Below are 11165 nucleotides of genomic sequence, written 5' to 3' on the forward strand. Positions count from 1 at the left end.
ACAAGGGGCACTCCGACCTACAAAAAGTGCTTGGGCAGCCCTGTCGGCGTTTACCGGTAAGGGCTCCCCAGGCGATTAACAATAAACTAACACCTTCTCAAATAGAGATGGAAAGCTCTGGGAGAGTGGACCTCCTAGAACTGCACAGAACCAGCATTGCACTGCAATCAACAGGAACCAGGACCATCACAATCTGCAAAATATTCAAATTTTACAATTTATTTTTTAAAGTCTTACTTATATACTACAAATGTCATGTATGTGCATTGTTTAGTCATACAATGGAAGGTAAAGCTTACAGTCATTTTAAAAAATAGGCATAAAGAAATCATCTTTCTAAAAAATAAATAAAAACTCAGCCTTTGAGAAACACCCGGAATATCCAAGGAATGAATCAGGATCACTATGAATTCCTATTCCCAGCTCTTGAACCCCCTCTCAAATTTTTCTTCTTTTGTTTTTTTTTTTTTTTTTTTTTTTAACAAATGAGTCACCAATTATCAAGATCAAAATCCACTTAGGAATAAAGATAAAAAAGAAGGATGGCTTGTCAGATCAAAAGTAGGTATTTGACTGCCGATGCAATCCTCTCTTTATATAAGAACCAAGTGCATCCTAAAATGGAGTACTGTTGCCACATCTGGGGAGGAACTGCTTGAGGTGCCCTACCCTGCGTTCAAAACTCGCTTTGAAACCTAGTAGGTGATCCCCTTTTCTCTTCCCTGCAATCTCTTTCCCACAGAAGAGACATTGCCAACCTGTCTCTGCTCTATTGTTATTTTTATAACAAGTGCTCGTCTGAGCTCCAATACATGGTTCCCTCTTGCCAATCTTTTATAAAAAAATACTCAACTAATTACAACCACTATTAATAATTTCCCCCACTCTCTGTGTCTAAATCTAAATGCAGATTCCATGAACAAAGCTTCTTCCCTAGAACTGCTTGCCTGTGGAACACTGTTTTTCATCCGACTACAATATGGCAACTTTCAAGTCTAATGTAAACAAGTTCTAATTGAGCTTTCTCCTTAAAATTTAATTTCTATATATTTAAAAATTTCAAAATAAAGTAAAATAAAACATTGTATCTCCTTTTATGGATGTCGAATAATGTTATGCTTATTTTGATCCAAATAAAATATTCTTATCCGAACACAGTGGGTAATGTAGTTTAAGAATGCCTATAGGGTCTGTCTCTAAAAGAACTAAGGAATTAGTAAACAATCAGACAGACAGGTACTATAACTTTATGGACAAACAGTAACTTTTTATAAATTTCAACGGTGAAAGTGCACTGGGGGACCACCCGAAGATTTACCTTTAAAAAGTTGATTACGAGGAGGTTGAAAATGAGAAAATGCCTTTCGGAATAAACACCCCCAACCTCCCCATGTTAAGAACGGCTTTCGGAATAAACACCCTTTGCAGATTGAACAACCGTGCATTGATCGTCTTCGGGTGGTCCCCCAGTGCACGTTCACCATTTCAACTTTATTCACGCAAGCTAAATAATCAAATAACTAAAAAAAATTGAAATAAATTTAAAAAAAAAAAAAAAAAAAAAAAAAAAAAATGTTAATAAATCATTATATTTAAAATGAATTTTCTTTTTTTTTTTTTTTTTAAATTTTTACTACGAAAATAACAAGTTAGAATTTACCTCCCCTGATGTAACTCTCCAGTTACAAAATTCAACACGATTATCCCCCTTTTCCGCCATAGCCCTTGGATAGAAAGCAAGGTAAGATATATGTCGGCTTACAAATCGTTGATCATCTACGATTTTTATCATTTTTTACTCATTAAATTTATTAATGTTATATTATTATCATTTCGTACGTATGTTTTATTGTATTTTGTTGCAAAGATTTGTTTTTTAATCTCTTATTTTTTTCATGATTTGTGTACATACTTGTCCTAGCATTTACCCATATCGACACGTGTTATTTTCTATCTTATACATCTTTTTTTTTTTTTTCAGTATTAAAAAAATATTTAACTGCATTTTTCTTCAATTTTTTTTTTTTTTTTTTTACTGTTATGATATAGAAATGAAAATAGGCTGTTCAAACATCGTTTCCACGATATTACTAAAATTAAAACCTATTATCCATATCGCCATTCTTTCCTGTACTTTTTCCTTTGTTATTTTTTTTTCAAAGTCGCTTAGTTAAGAATTGATAATATTAATTCCGACTGAATAACGTGGTAACGTAAATCTATGAAGTTATGTGTATTCAATATAAATGAAGCAAGGAGGAATTTCTCAAGTATTCGATATTATATATTTAAGTATCGATGATAGTATATTGACTATGCTGAAATAATAACGTTATTTAGAATAAAACCCGCTTTTTCCACGAGGGAGGGGACTTTAAAAATATTTAGTACTTTCACCTAACAATTTGGTAAAGAAAATAAGTAAAAATACTAAAAACTTTTCCAGATAGGTAGAAGAGTAACTTATCTTTCCTTTGATAACATTTATTGATTTTCGTATCTGTATTGTAAAACACAATGGGCTTTTTTTTTTTCTTTTTTGTTATAACTAAAAACTAGCAGAATGAATTTTCGTAAATTTTTATATATCAACATGACTATTCAGTAATGGGTACTTGTACGGTTAAGTCAAGACATTTAAAAAATATCGAAAAAAGTTTAAATTGTACGTATCTGTTATGGAATGAAGTTCTCAAAAATGTCGGTGCTAGTGCAGCGAGTGATCCGCGCTATTTTTTAAATTTAATTTCCAAGTTTAATTAAAGGTTTTAAAAAAAAAAAATTTTTTTTATTCAGTTGTAACGTTGAAGTATAGAATAGGTACAAAACACCCGCCCCTCCCCATGTTAAGAATGGCTTTTTGAATAATGTAATTCTTTACGTCCGGATCGCTCTCTGCACCAAAATTTCACTTAATTTCATCAAGTAGTTTTTATTTTACAGCGAAAAAACAATTCATAATACCGAGCAAAAGGTTCGCTTTTTAGGAAGAAAAGCTGGGTTTGTATTACTGTACACATAGATTCGAGAAAGTTGTCAAAAAACAAATATAACAAATAAATGTTATCAAAGGCAAGATAAATTACTTTTCTACCAAACTGGATATAATTTTCGTGTTTTTATTCAATGTAACATGTTTATTCAGCTCGAAAAGCATACAGTGTTTACCGATTGGAAAATTCAAAATGGCGGCCGACTCTAACACGGTAAGTGCGGAAAAAGGTGTAATAAATAATAAACTAGACAAAATACTATTAAAAAACCATCGAATATATGTCAAGTTATGTCACGGTAACATATTGAGCGAATTTCTAACAGTATTTTGTCTAGTTTATTAATTCACTGTCCGCCATGTTTGTACGCGCGTGCGATAAACAAATCTATTTTTCTGCGACCGACACTGTCCATCCTCAATTTTTAATACTTACGGTGGGTATGCCGAGTACGAATATCAGTTAAATTTGGGCAAATATCCTCCCCCCCAGTAGGTGCTTATTGTGAAAGCCGTTCTTAACATGGAGAGGTATTCTGAAAGCCGTTCTTAACATTACTCAAGAAAATGAAAAAAGTAATTTTGTTTTACACGCATGCACATGACTAATTTCTCGGTTGTGAAAAAAGAAAAAGTCGATTTGTTTCCGCTAGGTGGCAGTGTCGGTCGCAGAGAAGTAGATTTGTTTATCGCACGCGCTTACAAACATGGCGGCCAGCGAATTACTGTGCAAATACAGGTCTTTATATCTCGAACTGTTTGTCTGCAAAATTTAAATGAGATTTTCTTAGTCGTCATTTTAAAGAAAATTGTCTGGGTGGACCTAACGGAAACATCCTACCCGAGCATTTTTTTTTTTTTTTTTTAATATTAAGTTTTAAGTCATGTTCCCTAACTTACCGTGTTCAACAGTCTCTCACCATTTGCAATTTTCAAATACATCGGTAAACATTGTATGTTTTTTGAGTCAAAACAAACAAATTATCCAGTTAGGTAAAATAACTTATCTTGCCTTTGATAACATATTTTTTTTTGACAACTTTTTCGAATAAACCTGTTTTTATTACTAATATTCAATTGTTTTTAAATACAGAATAGTTAACGATCGATAAAAATCTCGCTTTCGTTTCACATAAACGAAACTGGTTCTTGGGCGCATTTTTATCCCCCCCCCCCCAAAAAAAAAATCTATATTGTGACGAACAGAAAATATTTATTTTTTTTTGCTTTGTTTTTCTTAAAGAAAACAATTTAGTGAAATTTTAGTTTTACCCATGCCCTCTACGCCTTTTCCCATCTCACTAGTTTGGAGTTATCCCCCTTTTTCTTCCAGACTGTTTTCAAAATGGCCTCGCGAGATCGTGGTTCCTAGTTTAGCTATAATTTATTTTTCTTTCGAAATGCTTGATGAGTTTATTTATTTATTTTTTTTGTGTACAATATTTTTCTCCTTCACGAAATGTGGGTGCTTGTTAAGCTATAGTCGACATATCGAATTTTTAAATATGCCGTTTTAAGCAAAAATATTATCTACCTTATTGTCATATCGAAAAAAGTAATATCCAAAAATTACGATAATTCATCAAAGGCAGTCTTGCAGTTAAGTCCCGGCAAAGTTCGACAACTCTAGAAGGATCACATCAGTATTTTACACCGTCAAATCACGAATATTACGAATTATTAGTTTTTAAATAAAAATAAGAATTAAATTTTATAATATAAAAATATCTAATGTGAAAACATATTTGGTGCTTGCGTACTTACTGATCCGCTAGCAGTATCAGAATTTTTGTAGGAATTTTTGACACCCCTAACACGAAACTGCGAATACAATATAAAAATCTCGTAATTTCTCTGTTAAAAGTGGGTTATTTATTTTCTTTATGGATTATACTTCCAAAATAAACTATTACAGTTGTTTTAAAAGTAATAAAAATATTTTTTTTTTAAAACAGTAATGAATTTTCCGAACTCAATATTTTTCAATTTTTAAACTCAATATTTTTAAATTTTAAAAATCTATCAAAATTTTTCTATTGATTCTATTTTTACGATATTTTCAGGGTCAATGTGAAATTTTATGTTCTTTCCAATAAACCGAATATAATATTTTAGACAAACGTTTTTTTTAAATTCACGCCCCCCCATTTTCACGCCCCCCCATTTTCACGCCCCCCCCCATTTTGAAATGTCTATTAAAAAGTAAATAATTAATTTATGTTTAATAGGTTTATATATCACAAATTGAAGAGAAAAGGTCAATAAATAATATATTCAAATTTAAAACAAAAAAAAAAAATCAGTTTTTTAGAAATTTACCTGTAAAGTCCGAAGTTTAAAACCTTATTTTATAAGAACACATTTTTTCTTTTTGTCTTTTTTTTTTTTTTTTTTAATGAAACCTTGGTCCTTGCTCCTTTAATTGAAAAAAAAATTAGGGCTTGAATTACATTTTTCGAGGAGTTATAAGCTTAGAAAGATAGGGGGTCGAATAATTTACGCCTCTCATTTTGAAATGTCTATTAAAAAGTAAATAATTAATTTATGTTTAATAGGTTTATATATCACAAATTGAAGAGAAAAGGTCAATAAATATATTCAAATTTAAAACAAAAAAAAAAATCAGTTTTTTAGAAATTTACCTGTAAAGTCCGAAGTTTAAAACCTTTTTAAAAAAAAAAAAACACATTGTTTTGTTTTGTTTTTTTTTTTAAATAAAACCTTGGTCCTTACTCCTTTAATTGAAAAAAAAAATTAGGGCTTGAATTACATTTTTCGAGGAGTTATAAGCTTGGAAAGATGGGGTGGAATTATTCACTATTTTCACGAAATTTCTGACACTGCTACTGATCCGCTAGCAGTGTCAGAAATTTCGTGAAAATAGTGAATAATTCCACCCCATCTTTCCAAGCTTATAACTCCTCGAAAAATGTAATTCAAGCCCTAATTTTTTTTTTCAATTAAAGGAGTAAGGACCAAGGTTTTATTTAAAAAAAAAAACAAAACAAAACAATGTGTTTTTTTTTTTTTTTAAAAAGGTTTTAAACTTCGGACTTTACAGGTAAATTTCTAAAAAACTGATTTTTTTTTTGTTTTAAATTTGAATATATTATTTATTGACCTTTTCTCTTCAATTTGTGATATATAAACCTATTAAACATAAATTAATTATTTACTTTTTAATAGACATTTCAAAATGAGAGGCGTAAATTATTCGACCCCCTATCTTTCTAAGCTTATAACTCCTCGAAAAATGTAATTCAAGCCCTAATTTTTTTTTCAATTAAAGGAGCAAGGACCAAGGTTTCATTAAAAAAAAAAAAAAAAAGACAAAAAGAAAAAATGTGTTCTTATAAAATAAGGTTTTAAACTTCGGACTTTACAGGTAAATTTCTAAAAAACTGATTTTTTTTTTTTGTTTTAAATTTGAATATATTATTTATTGACCTTTTCTCTTCAATTTGTGATATATAAACCTATTAAACATAAATTAATTATTTACTTTTTAATAGACATTTCAAAATGGGGGGGGGCGTGAAAATGGGGGGGCGTGAATTTAAAAAAAACGTTTGTCTAAAATATTATATTCGGTTTATTGGAAAGAACATAAAATTTCACATTGACCCTGAAAATATCGTAAAAATAGAATCAATAGAAAAATTTTGATAGATTTTTAAAATTTAAAAATTTAAAAATATTGAGTTTAAAAATTGAAAAATATTGAGTTCGGAAAATTCATTACTGTTTTAAAAAAAAAATAAAAATATTTTTATTACTTTTAAAACAACTGTAATAGTTTATTTTGGAAGTATAATCCATAAAGAAAATAAATAACCCACTTTTAACGGAGAAATTACGAGATTTTTATATTGTATTCGCAGTTTCGTGTTAGGGGTGTCAAAAATTCCTACAAAAATTCTGATACTGCTACTGATCCGCGCTATTAAATCGTATTTCCAAGTTTAATTAGTCTTATGTGGTCTTATTCGATTGTAAGGTTAAAGTATAGAATAGGTACAAAACAGTAAACACCCTCCCCATGTTAAAAATGGCTTTTTAAATAACGTTATTTCAGCACAGATCAATAAGTGCACTTGCACTGGTACCAAATATTTTAATATTGGATTAAACTAAGAAAATATACATTTTTATCTATTTATTTAAAAGAAAAATGAAACAATTTTTAGAAAGTGTATTGTCTTAACAGAAAAATGAACAAAACATCTGAAGGTAATGAACCACGTAACAAAATATAAATTTATATATACAAAATCAAACAATTTTTAATATTTAAACATTTCTTAAAGTGTATTGTCTTCTGCTTTTAATAATTCATGAAAATGCGCGTCCTTTCTCACGCCGTCTTCACAACTCTTCCATTTAGATGGGAATGGAACAAATTTTTATATTTTTTTTATTAATTATATATTTTATATTTATTTTATTTTAAAACTAATAATTCGTAATATTTGTGATGTGACTGTAAAATACTGACGTGACCCTCTAGTGTTGTCGAACTTTGCCGGGACTTAACTGCAAGACTGCCTCATGAAGTAGGTCAAATTTTTTTTTTATAAACATAAGTCCATTCTACAGTAATTGGGCGAGCGGCATATTTTTTGATTGCCGCCAGGTGGCGCGTTTCGGTCAAAGAACTCTAATATTGCTTTAATTCGAAAAATTAAAACTGTCCGAAAAAAAAAAAATTATTAAAATCGGTACTTGTGCACTTATTGAACCGTGCTGAAATAAACGTATTTCAAGAGCCATTCTTAACATGGGGAGAGAAGGGTGTTTTCTAACTATTCTATACTTTCAGTTCACAAATCAAAAAAGATATCGTAAAACTTTAATTTAACTTGGACGCTTGAATAATTGTGTTATTGAAATACTTGATTTTTATACAAAGTTTTGCTCCTTCCCCCCGCCAAATGTAAACACAGAATTTTCTGTGAAATGCTTAACAGTATTCGACTCGGTAAATGTCGGCGCGTTACTTACGGAAAAAGTTAATTAAACTGCAGAAAAAACAAAACAAAAAAGGTACTAGTGCACTTATTGATCCGTGCTGAAATAATGTTATTTAAAAAGCCATTCTTAACATGGGGGAGGGTGTTTTGTACCTATTCTGTACTTTTAACCTTACAATTCAGTAAAAAAAGAAAAAATACTTTAATTAAACTTGGAAATACGATTAAAAAAATAGCGCGGATCAGTACGTGCATTAGCATCAAACAAACAAACAAAAAAACCCGTTTTTGTAAACTGCTCATGAAACCTTGATTTTTTTTAAAAATCTTTTTTTGATCAATTAAAGATTTAAAAAAAAAACCACGTAACACAAATGTACCTTTTTTTTTTTTTTTTTTTTTAATACTCATTTCGCGTTTGTATTACTGTACAGATTCGAAAAAGTTGTCAAAAAGCAAAACAAATATATAACAAATGTTATCAAAGGCAAAATAAGCTACTTTTCTACCAAACTGGATATATTTTTTTGTGTTTTTATTCAATGTAACATGTTTATTCAGCTTGAAAAACGTGTTTACCGATGTATTGGAAAATTCAAAATGACACCCGACTCTCTTTAACACGGTAAGTTTGGGAAAAGGTGTAATAAATAATAAACTAGACAAAACACTATTAAAAAACCACCGAATATATGTCAAGTTATGTCACGGTAACATATATTGAGCGAATTTCTAACAGTATTTTGTCTAGTTTATTATTTATAACACTTTTTCCCAAACTTACCGTGTTAAAGAGAAAGTCGGGCGCCATTTTGAATTTTCCAATACATCGGTAAACACTGTATGCTTTTCAAGCTGAATAAACATGTTACATTGAATAAAAACACGAAAATTATATCCAGTTTGGTAGAAAAGTAACTTATCTTGCCTTTGATAACATTTATTTTTTATATATTTGTTTTTTTACGACTTTTTCGAATCTGTACAGTAATACAAACCTCTCATTTCAAATGTCTTTTAAAGATTCCTCCGCGATGTGATAAATCACTTTACTGCGCACGCACATCATATAAAAAAAAAACACTAACGTAGCGTTAACGAAGGCGGTGAAATAGTGCAAAATAGTCCCAGAGTCCAGGGTTTAATGGCATTTAAACGGTAAATTTGCGACGGGTATGAGTATCAGATTCGTTGTCAGCGACCTCGAATACTCCTACAAAAACAAAACAAAAAAAAAAATTAGAGTGGTCGGTGTTCTAGGTGTATCAGAATTTTTGTAGGAATTTTTGACACCCCTAACACGAAACTGCGAATAAAATATAAAAAAAAAACTCGTAATTTCTCTTTTAAAAGTGGGTTGTTTATTTTCTTTATATATAAACTATAAATAAACTATTAAAGTTGTTTTAAAAGTAATAGAAATATTTTTTTTATTTAAAAAAAACTAATGAATTTTACGAACTCAATATTTTTCAATTTTTAAACTTTAAAAATCTATCAATTTTTCTATTGATTCTATTTTTACGATATTTTCAGGGTCAATGTGAAATTTTATGCTCTTTCCAATAAACCGAATATAATATTTTTTTTTTTTTAATTCACCCCCCCCCATTTTCAAGTGTCTATTAAAAAGTAAATAATTAATTTACTCACCAAAGTCTTATATATCACAAATTGAAGAGAAAAGGTCAATAAATAATATATTCAAATTTACTACAAAAAAAATAGTGTTTTTTAGAAATTTACCTGTAAAGTTCGAAGTTTTAAACTTTTTTTTTTTTTTTTTTTAAACCATGTTATGTTTTTTCTTTTTTTTTATGAAACTTTGGTCCTTGCTCCTTTAATTGAAAAAAAAAAAAATTAGGGCTTGAATTACATTTTTCGAGTAGTTATAAGCTTGGAAAGACGGTGCGAATAATTCACGCCTCCCATTTTGAAATGTCTGTTAAAAAGTAAATAATTTACTCACCAAAGTCTTATATATCACAAATTGAACAGAAAAGGTCAATAAATAATATATTCAAATTTACTACAAAAAAAAGTAGTGTCTTTTAGAAATTTACTTGTAAAGTCCGAAGTTTAAAACCTTTTTAAAAAAAACAACTTTTTTTTTTTTTTTTTTTGTGAAACCTTAGTCCTTGCCCCTTTTAATTGGAGAAAAAAAAAATTAGGGCTTGAATTACGTTTTTCAAGGAATTATAAGCTTGGAAAGATGGAATGGAATTATTCACTATTTTTCACGAAATTTCTTACATACCTATCGGTGTTCTGTTGTAGCGTAAAGTAATATTTACTCAAAATAACACAATTCGAATTCTAAAAGTTTGTCTATAGTAATAACTGCTTGAAAAATTATTTGAACTGCTTTTCTTTAATTTTTTGAATTGCTTGTTTTTCGTATAACTTCCCTTTGGTAGCAACCTTGATTTCAGTAAAGCAACTTGCCCTGACGGCATTCCAATTGTAGTGTTGAAAAAGCTTCAACCAGAACTTTACAAAACTGTTTAAGCGTTGCAGTAAGGAGAAGTGCTTTCCAAGACCCTTGAAAACCTCATCAGTATTCCCTGTATTTAAGAATTAAGGTGATAAGTCCTCTCCCTCTCAGTACAGACCAATAAGTCTCCTGTGTGTCATGAGTAAGTTGCTGGAATCCATATTAAATAGACTAGTAGTCAACCACCTCAGCAGAAATAACCTTCTTAGTGACATGCAATGTGGTTTCCGTTCTGCTAGATGTACAGCAGATGTGCTAACGGTTATATCTCATAGGATTAGTGAATCTCTTGACAAAAGCTTTCTTTCCAGGACAATTGCTCTTGACATATCAAAGGCCTTCGATAAAGTATGGCATAAGGGCCTACTTCACAAGATTTCCAGCTACGATATAACTGGAAATGCTTCCTCAATTATTAAATCATTTCTCTCTGATAGGCTCATAAGAGTAGTGGTTGATGGGCAGAAATCAGAGGCCCACAGTATTAATGTTGGTGTCCCTCAAGGGTCCATCCTGGGCCCAACTCTCTTCCTGATCTACATCAATGATCTCCCAAAACACATACTTAAATCATTCGTTGACATCTATGCTGATGACCGGACTATTTATGACAACACATCAAAGGCCGTAAATGACAAAATTCTCTCTGATTCTCTCTCCTCTGATCTTGAGCGTGTGGTACAGTGAGGGGGGGGGGAAAGGTGACTGG

At 30.2% G+C, this 11165-nt stretch overlaps 1 protein-coding gene across 2 annotated transcripts in view; it reads left to right on the forward strand.

Moving 5' to 3' along the window:
* Positions 1-1651: 1651 nt before the first annotated feature.
* The window catches only part of LOC145293772 (uncharacterized), a 49598-nt gene continuing 40084 nt past the window's right edge, over positions 1652-11165 (forward strand). The window contains exon 1 of one of the 2 annotated variants that reach the window (XM_080140283.1): positions 1652-1741. The gene's annotated coding sequence lies outside the window, so the exon portion shown is untranslated. The remainder of the gene's footprint in view (positions 1742-11165) is intronic. The other variant, XM_080140284.1, reaches the window with a different exon arrangement.

The sequence above is a fragment of the Euprymna scolopes genome, chromosome 15 (assembly GCF_053919585.1).
Source record: "Euprymna scolopes isolate OS-2025 chromosome 15, ASM5391958v1, whole genome shotgun sequence".
Lineage (NCBI taxonomy): Eukaryota > Metazoa > Mollusca > Cephalopoda > Sepiida > Sepiolidae > Euprymna > Euprymna scolopes.